The sequence below is a fragment of the Odocoileus virginianus genome, chromosome 29, assembly GCF_023699985.2.
Source record: "Odocoileus virginianus isolate 20LAN1187 ecotype Illinois chromosome 29, Ovbor_1.2, whole genome shotgun sequence".
NCBI classification, from domain to species: domain Eukaryota; kingdom Metazoa; phylum Chordata; class Mammalia; order Artiodactyla; family Cervidae; genus Odocoileus; species Odocoileus virginianus.
Genome location: NC_069702.1, coordinates 39,310,875 through 39,326,670, shown reverse-complemented (window position 1 = coordinate 39,326,670; position 15,796 = coordinate 39,310,875). Strand labels below are relative to the sequence as shown.

Genomic DNA, 15,796 nt, shown 5'->3' with positions numbered 1-15,796 from the left:
AATGAAGAAGAACTAAAGAGCCTCTTGATAAAAGTGAAAGAGGAGAGTGAAAAAATTGTGTTAAAGCTCAGCATTCAGAAAACTAAGATCATGGCATCCGGTCCCATCACTTCATGGGAGATAGATGGGGAAACAGTGGAAACAGTGGCTGACTTTATTTTTCTGGGCTCCAGAAAATCACTGCAGATGGTGATTGCAGCCATGAAATTCAAAGGCGCTTACTCCTTGGAAGGAAAGTTATGACCAGCCTAGACAGCATATTAAAAAGCAGAGACATTACTTTGCTAACAAAGGTCCGTCTGGTCAAGGGTATGTTTTTTCCAGTGGTCATGTATGGATGTGAGAGTTGGACTATAAAGAAAGCTGAGTGCCGAAGAATTGATGCTTTTGAACTGTGGTGTTAGAGAAGACTCTTGAGAGTCCCTTGAACTGCAAGGAGATCCAACCAGTCCATTGTAAAGGAAATCAGTCCTGGATGTTCATTGGAAGGACTGATGTTGAAGCTATGACTCCAATACTTTGGCCACCTCATGAGAAGAGCTGACTCATTTGAAAAGACCCTGATGCTGGGAAAGATTGAGGGCAGGAGGAGAAGGGGACAACAGAGGATGAGATGGCTGGATGGCACCACCGACTCGATGGACATGGGTTTGGGTGGACTCTGGGAGTTGGTGATGGACAGGAAGGCCTGGCATGCTGTGGTTCATGGGGTTGGACACGACTGAGTGACTGAACTGAACTGAATGTCCTAGTGGTTTTCCCTATTTTCTTCAATTTATCTCTCTTTTTAATTAGAGATAAGTTTTTTGAGGGAAGAGACCCTAAAGGAGGGCATGAAAAACCATTCCGGTATTCTTCCCTGGAGAATCCCATGGTCAGAGAAGCCTGGTGGGCAATAGTCCATGGGGTGGCAAAGAATCTGACATCACTGAGCAACTAACACTTTCACTTTCTCTTTTCATGTTTAATAAACATTTACTTTTTATTCATATGTCAAATAGACATTTACATTTACAGAGGACCAGATGTGGCAAGCAATCTTCTAGACATGAAGTTAACCCTACCAACGGAAAAATATATGAACTTGGCCTTACACAGCTGCCAATCTAGTGAAAGTAAATTTAAGTAAAATAAGTAATTATGTATTTTGCTAAGTGATTGATGGGAAATGAAAGAGTGCTGAGTGACAATTATGGTGAGGGACATCTTCACTGAAGAGCTGATATTTAAGAAAACACACAAAGGATTAATAGGAATTAACCGGGTCAAGAGTAAAGCAAAACAATACTCTAGATACATGGAAAAATGAGAATTAAATTCCTGAAACAAGAAATGATTTTAGCGCATTAGAGTGACTGAATTATTATTGCTATAATTTAAAACTAATTTATTATTTATATATTTGAAATTATTGAAGCTATTTATTTGGAAAGTAAAAATGAGTTACAACACTATTTAAATAATGATTTGGTTCCTTCCATCTGTACACCTTTTTGCTGGCTATCTAATTTTGCAGCAATAATTTCACAGATGCAATTATTAATTAGATTTAACAAGGCCAAAACAGAAGAATCTTCTTAAACCAGGCTGTAAGTTTGATAAAGCAATTCTCATATGTAACTCACTGTTTTCTGTCTTTTCCTGGGTCTCAGGCTTTGGAAGGAATGAAGTGACTATTTGGTTTATGTTCCCCACAAGTTTCTAGCCTCAAACCCCATTAGACTCTATGAAGTGTTTAACCATAATTGTCTCTTAAGCAGTTGATTACCTAAGTTTCTTCTTTCAGAGATGGCAGTTTTCATCAGCAACTTTATTCACTTCTAGAAAGCATGTTAGTTGTTCTCTGTGACTATTCCCAATGTCTTTTACTGGTTCCTTCTGTTACTCTTGGCAGTTCCCAGCAGCTGTGAGTAGCATTGCTCCCTGGGGGTCACAGATCTCAGAAGCTCTTACCAGAAGTTCTTCAGCAGCTCCTCCTGAGAGTCTCAACAGGGTCTCAGAAACAACCTCTAATGGTAACTATCTGCAGCATGATTCTTTAAAAACACACATCTGAAGGAGCTGCTTCAAATTGCTTTACACTTGTGTTAAGGAAACAGCTCTCTGGGTCCCCAGCTGTTTCTCTTTTCATAGAGCTTTTAGGGATTTTTGCATTTTGAAAATCCTTGACATGTAAAATAGGATATGGCATATCTGTAAACTACCTGCTGATGAGACATACAGTAAATTTGCTAACCTTATTTATGAAGAGAGGGTATAGCTAGAAAGCCAGCCAGTTTACCAACTGAATCTGAAAAACAGACTGGGTGGGCCTAAATAATAAGTGGGAGAACAATTCATGTTCTCTGACTTCTTACGTGATTCCACCAATAGATTCACAATCTGCTTAATTGCATCAAGTTAAAATCAAGATTCATCAGTGTATACAAAACAGGCTGCATAAAGCACTATGAAGTGCCAATTATGGAAAACTGTTACACTTTCTCTTTTCTTTAAAAATAAAACCCTAAAGCCAGTTGCAGTTAATATTGGCAGAAACAAAGGGAGAACTGATTTTGCGGTTTGCCTTTTGTGAATTTTCAGTGCTATCCAGGCTAAATAGAATAAAATATAAAGTGATGGTAGGACATCTCTAGTATACACCAAGGGGCTGTATAATTTCACTCATATGATTTCAATTTCTAGGGTCTGAGGGTTTTTCAGATACAGTGATGATAAGCCAGATTTCTCAGTGTCTAACTACCCAAAACATTCCTTTTAAGCAAGTTTGAAAGCTGCATTAACTCTTTCAGTGGGTAATTTCCCCAATGGTACCCTAGTGACCTGAAAGGCAATGTAGCTTTCCTACATTTTCCACAATTTCAAGGCACAAGTCCAATCAGCCTTTTAGCTGCTGGAAAATGTGCTTATGTGAAATTGTTCCAGATGTTTTTCAGCTTATTGCAGTTTTATGAAAGGTCTAAGATCTATAGGAACATATTATCAAGCATAATTAGTAATCAAGAGTGGATAAGATACTCTTTAAATATCTGAATCCCAATTAATATTTTTGGAAGATTTCACATTAACATAAAGTCTAAACATCTTAACAGGTTGTGTGACCATTTGTCTAGTCTGCTAAAGACTGTCTTGACTTAAGTTCATTATTACAGCATTATCATTAATGGTACCCTTATTTACTCTTAAGATGCATCCTTGTTTAGATGAAAATTTATATGACCACCATTATTATTGTGCCATAAAAGCCCTGTGATGAATTGGCCTTGTCTAACGCTGCAGACCCACTTTGTATCACCCATCTTGTTTTTAGTAATCCAGCCTCACTGAACTTCTTGTGATTGCCTGAATGTGAGTTGCTCTCACAAATTCGTGTTTTTACTTGTGGATGGATCACCGTGCATGAAACTCCCCTTATTACATGATTTTTATTAGTTTTTCAAGGAGAAATTTCCCTGCCAAGTCACCCTAAGCTTTTGTCTATTCCCCTGGTCAGCACCAACATCTCTGATAGGCTCTCCTTACACCTTATCCATGGCCCTGCTCTTTCTCAGCACATATGTCTATTCTCCATGTCTGTTTACTGACCTGTCTCTCCAGGACATAACAAACTTTCAGAGGTCAGGGATATTTGGCATCATTGTACCCTAAGACCCTAAAAAGTGTTAGTTGCTCAGTCTTGTCTGACTCTGCGATCTCAAAGAACATAACCCTCCAGGCTCCTCTGTCCATGGAATTCTCCAGGCAAGAATACTGGAATGGGTAGCCATTCCCTTCTCCAGGGGATCTTCCTGATCCAGGGATAAAACCTAGGTCTCCCTATAGCCTGCATATATTTAAATATTATCAAGTTTTATACATGAATAAGAATTGAAAGAAAAGAATGGGCAATTGTTTATTTTTAAGTTCATAACTATATTATGCCTTAATAGTAAACATAATAACCTGGTTATTGTCTAATTCTATCTTATCTCCTGAAATAAATACTCTTCATCAGACTATAACAAATTCTCTTTGGTATCACTTTTAGGAGCTCAATATAAAAACTTCTGGATTTGTGTTACACATGGATACTTTAAGACATTATTACTGACTTTAAACAAAGGATTTTTTTAAAAAAACAAACTCCTTTATTGGAATCTTGAATGTGAGTTAATTTTAAAAATATTGACTAATATACACTACCTATTAGCCATATATATATATATATATATGTACACCTTAAAATGAGGCGTATCTTCAGAGATAAATACATATTTAAATAGATGTCAAAGTATTTTTTATCGATAGACTCCATAACTCTGACCAGTCATCTATGTAGAAATAAAAATGATTTTGAGAGGGCGTCCTTGTGGCTAGCAGCATTGATAGTTTCAGATATCAATTTCCCACAAGCCATCAACACCATCTGTCTATCCCCAGGAAAGCATGATGGACACACTCCCCCACCCAGAGTATTCGTCATTCCACCCATGCCTTCCTGTACACAGACATCCTGTACACAGACTTCTGCAAGCTGTTTTAGCAATTGTTATAATTTTATAGTATCTCAGAATTGTCTGCCACCCTACATTTAGCCTCTTTCAGTATTTTTACGAGTTCAAGGCTTAAAAAATAGGAACAATTAAATATGAGCTATGGAAGCTTGTATGTGATGTGCCAGGGGATGAAGGGGTCTGTCAATCTATCTGTTTATCTCTTTCTCTCTCCATCTGAATAGATATAGATATATAGATATAGATAGATATGTAGATATCTGTATAAATATCTCTTATACATATATATTTATATGTATGATTTTTTATATATTTACATGTATCATCTATCTACCAATTTCCATCCCCTGGATGATCACATCACACTTTCTTCATTCATAAATATATCCATATTATAGATCCATGTAGTACAGTATACAGACTTCTATAGCTAATTATCATTTAAATTCTATAAGTTGGATATATTTGTTCCCATTTTAAGAAGGACAAAATGAAAACTAGTGACAATAAGATGTGTGTTCAAAAGCAAGATTTTTTAGAAAACAAGCAAATTGTGATTCAAACTTTATCTATCTGCATTCATGATTCTATTGTATTTTTTCTACTATGTGGTATTGTCTTTCCTATTTCTTATGTACAAATTACAATCTTCTAATGAAGAAATAGGACTTAGCAGGTGGTTCAGTGGTAAAGAATCTGCCTGCCCAGCAGGAAACATGGGTCCAATTTCTGTGCTGAGAAGATCCCCTGGAGAAGGAAATGGCAACCCACTCCAGTATTTTTGCCTGGAAAGTCCCATGGACAGAGGAGCCAGGCAGACTACAATTCATGGTGCTGCGAAGAGTCAGACATGACTTAATGACTCAACAACAACAGCAAATGAAGAAAAATCAAAATCTCCAAACAAATTCTTATTCTTAGTTCTCTTATTCTTAATTCCATGGAATATTCATGAACTTATAAAAATAGAAACTACCCAACATTTAAAATTGTGTATTTAAATGTCTATTACTTACCCCAAAATATCAGGATCATTTAAAAAATTCCCCTATTACCACTTTCTCTTTCATGTGATTCAAGAGTCTGAACTAATTTCATCCTCAAACACTGAGACAACGTATTCAGAAATTTATGAAAACTTGCTTAGATATCATTTGTTTACAATAATTAAAGTTACAATACTTTAGTGAATCACAAGGACAAATTGAGGAGAATTGAACCATAATGTACTAAAAACCTATAATATACTAAAAATAATCAGATTCATTTTCTGTTCTAGTTAGAAGAATTAAATGATATTTGAGAGTGACCCATACTAAGTGAGAAGTTATAAGTGAAAATATCTTTGTCCTTAGCACAGTATTTAATTTTTATCCCTGTTTTCTTTTTGTTTCTCTTTTACTTTTTATTTATTATGGAACAACCTTGAAATTAACAAAAAAGTGAATGCAGTTAAAATATTCTTTTTTTTCCTCTGAACCATTTAAAAAAAGTTTCTGTCAGGATGCTGTATCACTCTCAATTTCTTGTATGTATTTCCTAAGTCTTCTCCTACATAACCACAAGTCAACCATTAAAATAAGAAAATTGTCATTGATACATTGCTAGCATCTAATCCCAAGACCTTATTCAAGTCTCTCAAATTGTGCCAATAACATCCCTTAGAGCCAAGCTCAGACCCATGTGTTATATTTAGATGCATTTCAGCTCCATCAGTCTGGAACAGTTTTCACTTTTTCTGACTTTAATGGCCTCGACACTTTTTGAAGATTAGAGATGGGTTATTTTGTAGAATGTCCCTCCATTTGGTTTGTCTGATGTTTCTCCACAGTTAGGTTTTGTAGATTATACATTTTTGGCAGGAAGGTAACTTTCATTTTATCCTATCAGGTGGCACTGCTTCAATTTTCCTATTACTAAACATATCCTCTTAGATCCCTTAATTCAGTTTCTACCTGTCAGACTCCTGCTTCTTCAGTCTGCTGCTCACGAACTTCCGCTCCAACCTGCTGTCCTTTACGGATACTCTCCCTCAGCGCCCCAGCTCTGACCGCTCGCGTTTAGTGGCTCCGCGCGCTACTCCCCATCTCTCTAGGGTTCAGCCCGTCTTCTCTGGGCTGTACTATTGCATGAATGCCCTTATTACACGGCTCAGTCTCTGACACCTGGAACCAACAGCCTCTCACACCCTTTACTCTTTTACCCTTTCTGGTCCCCCTCCAGCACTCCCAGTCAACTTGCTTCCCTGCAACTGCTCTGATATCCTTCACTGAGGTCCTTTAAAATCTCTAATGGGTTCTGACGTCTCGCAGCTGACTGGCCCCTATGTGAAAGCCCTACTCACTCTGCTTGGACCTCATGGCGCTCTCTGGGCCTCACTCACTACCACTTTGACATTCTCCCCACTTCATTTGGGTTCCGACGCCCTACTCTGAGCTATCGAACCACTCTGATACTCTGCTATGCATAATCCAAGCCAGCTGCCCCGCTTTGCATTTAAGTTCCAGTCTCCTGCAAGGATTACTTCCGTGTACTGCCACCCTCGATACCTCTCTCAAGATCACACACCCCGTGCCAGCCCTCCCACACTCCCACCCTAGTGGACCCTGTCCTCAGCCCACTCAGGATACAACTACTTCACTAGGCGGCCATCCTGTGGTAATGTTCCTTTATGATGTTCAGGCTCTGAGTTGCCTTTGTGTGGAAGCCTTGCATGCTCAACTTATGCCCCGGCACCGCAAGCCAAGCTATGTTCTAATTCACTGTGTAGATACCTTGTCTGGACTCTGACATTTGAGTCTGGACCACTGCTCCTCCCCATTCCCTAACGTGCTAATTTACTTATTCTATGTGACTCCATCCAATGCTTTTGGATTGGATTGAAGGGAAGAGAAGGAAAGAGAAAGGAAAAGAAGAGAGAATAAAGGATTGAGTACTTTTACTTTATGCTGTATTTTATTTAAATCTGTAAGATACTGTAAATCTTATTTTTAAGTTACTCATGAATAAAGAAAATAAACAACTTTGATTTGAGTGAGCTATATATAGACTCAAAGGCATTACAATCATGTTCAACAATTTGTGTCAGAAAACTGTATTTATCAGAATAATGCTTTACAAATTTACTGCTCCAAAGATGATTCAGATTCAAGCAAGGTTCTCTTGGATAAAGGCCAGTTTTCCTTTTAAATCTCTAGAAACCCTTACCTCAAATTTCTTAAGAAAACCACAAGTTGAACTTCCACTTCATAGTATTTAATCATATGATACTGACAAGAACTACTCTGATTTAAGAGCAAAGGGCAGTGATAAGCAGAATGAAATAAATAGTGATAAGCAAATAAAATAATTATCCTGGACATTTAAAATATCATCTCTTTCAAGAGCTACTGGATCAAATGCTAAATTTAAAAAAAAAAATAAGCTTGCATTTAATCCACTTGCAGAAAGAATATTAAGGCCCATTAAGTGTCATTCTATAATGGGAATGGAAAGGTCATAACTAAATTGGAGAGAGGTTTTTATCTGTTAATGTACAGATAGCAGCACCTGCTACACCACTGCATGAATCAGTATGAGAAGTTCCCATTAGACTGGAATGCTAGCAGATTCCAATTCAACATGTTGAGACCTAGCCACAAGTTTTTCTACTTCTATACAGATACCCACAAATGCTCAGGAAAATAACTGAGATAGAATCTCTAAGAATTCTACTTGTAAGGTCGCAACTGCCTCCTCTCAGTTGTCCACTGATGAGGAAAGTCCCTTCTCACCTTCCCTCCCTTCCCTGCTCTCACCTCTTTCCTCCTCCTATTCTATAAAGGCACACCAATATCCTTTCCTTAGAAACAAATTGCTCAGCTTATACATTGCTGCAAAACAAAACACTTTTAAAAAGTGGCTGAAAGTAGCAACAATCTCAGGCTTCCTAAATATTCATCACCTGAAAAAAAAATAGTGAGTTAGTCACTCAGTCACATCCTACTCTTTGCAACCCCATGAACTCTAGTCCGCCAGGCTCTTCTGTCCATGGAATTCTCCAGGCTAGAATACTAGAGTGGGTTGTCATTCCCTTCCTTCTCCAGGGGATCCTCCTGAGCCAGGGATCGAACTTTGGTCTCCTGCCCTGCAGGTAGATTCTTTACTGTCTGTGCCACCGGGGGAACCCCTACTCTTCTTGAATTCAAATGCATACTATTAAACTGTGTTCTCTCATTTTAATCCTCAAGATTCATTCTGAAGATAATCTAAAATTTTGCCACTATTACTATAGGTTTTCCTCCAAATTTGAAACTCACATTACAATGCCACACCAAAATCATCATTGTCCTCCTAACCTCATTTTGTGATTCTGCCCTCCGCTTACTGCTGTCTCTTGTTGATAATATTAAATCAGCCCATTGCTCAAGCCAGAAATTCTGCTACTCTCATTCTCACAACCAGTCGGTCAACAAGTCCTCTAGAACTTAAAATATTCCTCAAAATCTGCCTGTCCTTCTCCATCTTGTGTCTGGCCGGGTCAATTGACTCCTTGTCATTTGGAAAAGCTATCTGATCATCTTGTTTCTATTATCTTCCCTTAGAAATCTAATGCCCATTCTAATTACCCTTCAACCATATATGTCAGTATCTTTACTATAGAAAATTTTCAAGTACATCTGATGAAAAGTAAGTCTAAAAGACTTGGCATAATAATGATCCTCTGGTATCAATGACATCCATTCTCAGTGACTCTCCCATCTCCTGCATTATGCAACTAATTTCATGTCTTTCCCCCAATCTCATATATCAGTGACTATCAAAAGAACTTTTTCCCCTCTATTAGAAATAACTATAGTGCTTCTTTAGAACTTTTGCCATAATTTCCTCACAGCATTTATCAATTGGCTTTATATTAAATTTACCTCTTAATATGATGTTTCCTCATTATAATTATTATTCCATATTTATAACTTTCCCCTCAAGTATAAAAAATGGTGAATTTGTCATCTCAGTATGTTGTATCTCAGATGTTTCATATATACTGAGTTAAAATGTGACTATGAGGTTTATGGCAAAAGTGACAATGCAATGGGATGTGAAATGAACTGACTTTTTGGTAAGCAGTAAAAGTCAAATTGATGTCCATGTAAAGAGAAATAAATCTTTGCTCCTACTTTTAATATAGGTACAAAATAATTTGAGATAGATTACAGATCTCAGTGTAAAAGTAACATAATAAGGCTTAAAAAAGAAAGCACAGGAGAAAATCTGAATAATCATAAAGCAGAAAAAAGTATTTTGTAGGATACAAAATACTGGTAGTAAACACTACCCAGAAAGATTATAAAATTATAAATTGAACTGTGAAAAGACACCATTAGGAAAGTTAAATTGCAAGTGACAGACATAGAGATGATATCTTCAATCCTGTGTCTGGTTAATGATTTTATCTGAAATTATATAGTGAATACCACACATTCAGCTAGAAACAAAATACATAACACAATAGAAGAATAGATAAAATACTTGAACAGGTATTTCACAAAACCAAATATTTTAAGATGGAGTGGGGAATAAGCTTTATTACTCATCCTGGAAATCCTACTTAAAAGAGTATGGGCCCAAATACCAAGTTCAGATTATGTGGAGTAAATAGCACTCATATAAGATGCTAAAAGAAATGTAAAATGGTCAAACTTTTCAAGAAAAAATGGTGATATTTTAAAAGCCTCACTTATGTAAACACTATGACTTCCCAGGTGACACTAGTGTAAAGAACCTGCCTGCCAATGCAGGAGACATAAGAGACATGGGTTAGATCCCTGGGTTGGAAGATACCCTGGGGGAGTGCATGGAAACCCGCTCCAGTGTTCTTGCCTTGAGAATCCCATGGACAGAGGAGCCTGGCAGTCTATAGCCCACAGAGTCACACAGAGTTGGACAAGACTAAAGTGACTCAGCACCCACTAGCACACCACAAGCCCCATACCCCAGAAATTTTACTCCTAGGTATATACCTAACAAAAGTGTCACCAAAATTCAGGTTTATAAATTCAGTAATCATGACATTACCAACCCGACACTATCCAAATAGTCATCAGTGGTAGATGAGATAATGCTATGGCTCAATCACACAGTTGCATGTCATACACCAATGACAGTGAAAAACCACAGCTATATACAGCAATAAGCTGATCTGAAAAACAAAAAAAGAGTAAAGAAGCCAAAGAGAAATTGTATGATTCAGTCTCTATAAAACTGAGAAACAAGGCAACTACTATTTGAAAATATATCCAGAGGATGGTTAGCTTTGGCAGAAGTTTGTGACTAGAAGATGGCATAGGGAATCTTCTGGGAAGCTAGTAATATTCTGTGTGATTTTTATTGTTAGGCAATTTGTTTTGTTATTTTCATTATTTTTTATCTGGGTGCTGATACACAGATGTGTTCAACTTGCAGAAATGCATAGATCTGTACACTTACAATGTCTATGCTTTTTAACATGTATGCTATACTGGAATACAATTTTAAAACTTCTACATAGAAAAGTATTTACCTATCTGGACATAATTAAGTAAAATATAAAGATATATCAATCTACAAGCTGTCTTATAACTATAATTACAAACTGTAGCTATCAGTTCAGTTCAATTCAGTCGCTCAGTCGCTCAGTCTTGTCTGATTCTTTATGACCTCATGAATCGCAGCACGCCAGGCCTCCCTGTCTATCACCAACTACTGGAGTTCACTCAAATTCATGTTCATCGAGTCAGTGATGCCATCCAACCATCTCATCCTCTGTCATCCCCTTTTCCTCCTGCCCCCAATCTCTCCCAGCATCAGGGTCTTTTCCAATGAGTCAGCTCTTTGCATAGGTGGCCAAAGTATTGGAGTTTCAGCTTCAACATCAGTCCTTCCAATGAACACCCAGGACTGATCTCCTTTAGGATGGACTGGTTGGATCTCCTTGCAGTCCAAGGGACTCTCAAGAGTCTTCTCCAACACCACAGTTAAATTTGGCGCTCAGCTTTCTTTATAGTCCAACTCTCACATCCATACATGACCACTGGAAAAACCATAGCTTTGACTAGACGGACCTTTGTTGGCAAAGTAATGTCTCTGCTTTTTAATATGCTATCTAGGTTGGTCATAACTTTCCTTCCAAGGAGTACGCGTCTTTTAATTTCATGGCTGCATGCTTGCATTAACACTAGGGAAGCAGAAATCATGAGGAGTGTCAGAGAACTAGGATGCCATTCTAAATATTTTGGATGTATGATGACCCTAAGGCATGCTGCACGTTAGGGTCAGCACGGTTGTGTCCCTGGCCTGAAATTAATTGTATCTGTATTCCAGGCTTAAGAAAGAAATTATTTGGAATCTTCCTGTCATTTTCAGTGGCCCAAAGAATAATAATTTTCTTCAGTTACTATATGTTTTGCTTTTATGCTTAATTTTGTAAATATCTTAGATTCTCAAAAATACTCTTCATTAACTTTGAGTGTAGAGTGCTGAGCAGTTGGCTATTTAATAATCAGGAAAAATTCTACGTACTCTTCTTGGGGAAATAAACAAAAAATGATGTTCTTTGACCTATTTATTTTCTATAATTGGTTTTAAAGATGTCTTGCCATTAAAAGCCATTCAATTTTTCCATCTAAATATTTTATACTGAATTTTATACTGAATTTATGTAGCTGTAATGACACCTAAGTTGGTAAGATAAAAATTGCGATGAGTTAAAGTAAATATGACCCAGGTCTAGCTTCATATTGTTTATTGGTATATACAATAAAGCATAAGAAAATGGGATTCAAAATGAACAAATGAAAGCAATTATCAGTAATAGTAAAAGATTATTAATATATATCTTAAAATAAGACACAAATTCAGTTTGGGTCATGCTTAATACATGGATTGCCAGCATACAAAAAAGTAAAAAATTCAGCAAAATATTCTGTATTGTAATCCTTGAATGTATTTTACTTTAACCTACAGAATTTATTTTTTTTTAATTTCTACTATCTGATCATCTTTCTTCTACCTTTTCTATTAGTTTTAAAACCTCTGAGAAGCAAATTTGATGTCCCTTAGAAAAAGCCAAATAACTTTAACCTTCTTTTATATTGAGATGTCAACTGGGTAATTAATACATTTATTTTACTATATAATTTGGATATACTTGTATAATTCAAAAGGTTGGGTTTTGAAGGAATAAATATGTAAGTTTTATTCATGCTAGCTGGTATAGAGTCTCTGGATGCCTTAGACACCTTTGTGTGCTCCTGTGTGTGTATGTGTATACACATATACTATATTGCATGCATTTATTCAAATACTTATATAATTACTAACATATATGTTTTAGAAAAGAAAATAATCTTCCCTTTATCATTCTTCTATTAATACTAAAAGAATTAATATTCTTTTAGTATTCTGGAGAATATTTCTTAGTGTATGTCTAAAGCAGAAATGTAAGAGGTAGATTCTGTATAAAAGAAGCATATAATCATTTTTATCATTAATCCTTTCAATTTCAGCCCCAAATTAACTGATATAATATTAACATCAAGTGTCTACTTATAAATTTTTTTCACATTTCCTTCCAAACACATTTCCTTCACTGCCTTTTTCAAATTTTACATTAAACTATGAGTGCAAATTTAATAAAAGCACATTTCAGTGGAAACACAAGCTAATTAAGTGACTATGATGTGTGCATGCTTAGTAGGGGCGATGAGGAAGTAGCTTAATCTCTCTGAATAGGTGATACATGGTTAGCACTATGCTGAGCATTTAACATCACTTCACCTCATTTCATTTATCTGTAGAATTTAAATGAAGATACTTTGGGTTTATAAAAGAGCTTAAAATCAGTACAAGGTAACTACTATCAATAATAATGATAGACTTTAAATATTTGTTGTTTACTCTTCATAGGCAAGTGAAATATAAAACAGAATGACTACGAAGATGAACAGATATATCTGAGGTATATATTAAAGAAATTTTAGGTTTATTATCAGATTACCTATTTTCTTCTCATTCATCATTTTACTCAGAATACTTATGGGATACTTATCAATTTCTAGTCAGTGTGCCAGGCACTAGTAATATAAGAATGACAATTTAAAAAATTCACATCCAATAGAGGAGTAAGACATAAACCAAACATTGAAATACAGTATGAGAATTGCTGTGGTATATATACAGATAGGGGTTGCATGATGGTGGAGTAGAAAGGCATCTAAAAGAGGGCAAAGGAAATGAGTCATCAGGCAAGGCTTTTCAGGTGATCTTAGTAGTGTTAGCTGCTCAGTTGTGTCCCACTCTTTGCAATCCCGTGGACTGTAGCCCGCCAGGGTCCTCTGTTCATGGGATTCTCCAGGCAAGAATATTGGAGTGGAATACCATTCCTTTCTCCAGAGGATCTTCCCAAACCAGGGATTGAACCTGGATCTCCTGCATTGCCTGCAGATTCTTTACCGATTGAGCTTTAGGGAAGCCTGAAGGTGATAAAATGCCTCAAAAAACAAGTAGGAGATGGGTACTTACAGGAATGTGAAACAGTAATGACAAACTCACAATGACTTAAGAGTAGGTGAAACTTTGTGTTCGTGGCATTGGACTTGGTCTGCTTCTCTGTGGAGATTGGTGAGAAATGCCACTGAAGGTAAACAGAGGTCAGATTATGTAGCGCACCCTTTATATCACACCAGAGCCTGGAAGTGTTTCTTCTATAGGTAGCAGGAAGCATTAGAAAACATTAAATAATTGGATGAATAATCATTATACATTTTTAAGTAAGATACATTACAAAGAAAAAAATCTATACTGATGGAAAAAATCCTTTCACAATGTATACATAGGTTAAATCATCAGCTGTTCACTTTAAATATCTTACAATTTTATTTGTCAAGTATACCTCAATAAAACTGAAAGAAATACTAGATTAAATAATTGCTATTTTAATTGAAATTGTTGCATATGACTGACATGTTTTGTTGAGAAACCAGAGATCAAAATTAAGCAAAAAGAAGGATCAAAAAATTATTATATGATATTATGCAAGTTATCTATCAGTTTCCTATAGCTGAAAATGACCATAGGAGCAGGAGAAAGAGAAAATAATAAATACAATACTAAGACAGTTAATTTTAGTCCAGATGAATACCTTTAATACCACTGGATTAACAGACGAAACTATGGATGGCATCATGGACTTAGTGTTTAACTCTCTTGAATATTCTACTGAGTTAAAAATTTAAATATAAAAATAAAAATACAAAGACTTGTAGACTGTATGTTCCCCTACTAAGAATTTTTTAAAAAGATAAAGCACTCCACTGATCACAACAGAACAACTTATGTCAACATAACACCTGAAAAATAGATGCCTTTTGAGTAGTTCATCTTAACTTGGATTGAACTCTGTAAAATTATGACTTTGGGTCAAAACAATATTAGTCAATTGAAATGGATACATTTTCCTTCTTATATGTAAGAGAATAAATCAATATCTTCCTAGCTAACTCAATAATATAAATGTTGGGATGAAACTTAGGAAGTATATTGAGGTATTTTCTTTATTTGCATATTCAGAAAGGACTATTTAAATAATTAGTTGCTTTCTAGAACCAATTTCTTATTAACATATACATATATTTAATATATACATATATATTATATGTATTACATATATATGTATTATATAATATATATAATATTTATATATTATATGTATTATATAATATATAGAGTATATATATATTATATGTATTCCATATATATAAAATTGGTGATGGGTCCCTGATAAGCTCAGCTGGTAAAGAATCCGCCTGCCATGCAGGAAACCCTGGTTTGATTCTTGCGTTGGGAAGACCCACTGAAGAAGGGGTAAGCTACCCACTCCAGTATTCATGAGTTTCCCTGGTGGCTCAAATGGTAAAAAATCTGCCTGCAATGCAGCAGACCTGGGTTCGATCCCTGGGTTGGGAAGATCCCCTGGAGGAGGGCATGGCAACCCACTCCAGCACTCTTGCCTGGAGAATCCCATGGACAAAGGAGCCTGGTGGGCTATAGACCATGGAGTTGCAGAAGTCAGACATGACTGAGCGACTAAGCAAACTGAAAAATGCTTGCAGCACACTGGCAAGTGCTCGTGTATGGAAGGATAAGCACTGACCGAGGTCACCTACTATGCTGAAGACTGATGTGAAACCAATTATTTTCCTCACCTATCTATGAAATGAGATGAGAAAATGTTGAGGAAAATTATTCAAATATCAAAGTACAGGTTGTAAGAGCTGGTACATGATAAG

General features: G+C 36.2%; 1 long non-coding RNA gene across 1 annotated transcript in view; it reads left to right on the top strand.

The window, feature by feature from the left end:
- The window catches only part of LOC110147232 (uncharacterized), a 101,425-nt gene that overhangs the window by 20,901 nt on the left and 64,728 nt on the right, over nt 1-15,796 (top strand). Inside the window, exon 2 of the long non-coding RNA XR_002316787.2 lies at nt 1,895-2,015. This is a non-coding gene — a long non-coding RNA (uncharacterized lncRNA). The remainder of the gene's footprint in view (nt 1-1,894; nt 2,016-15,796) is intronic.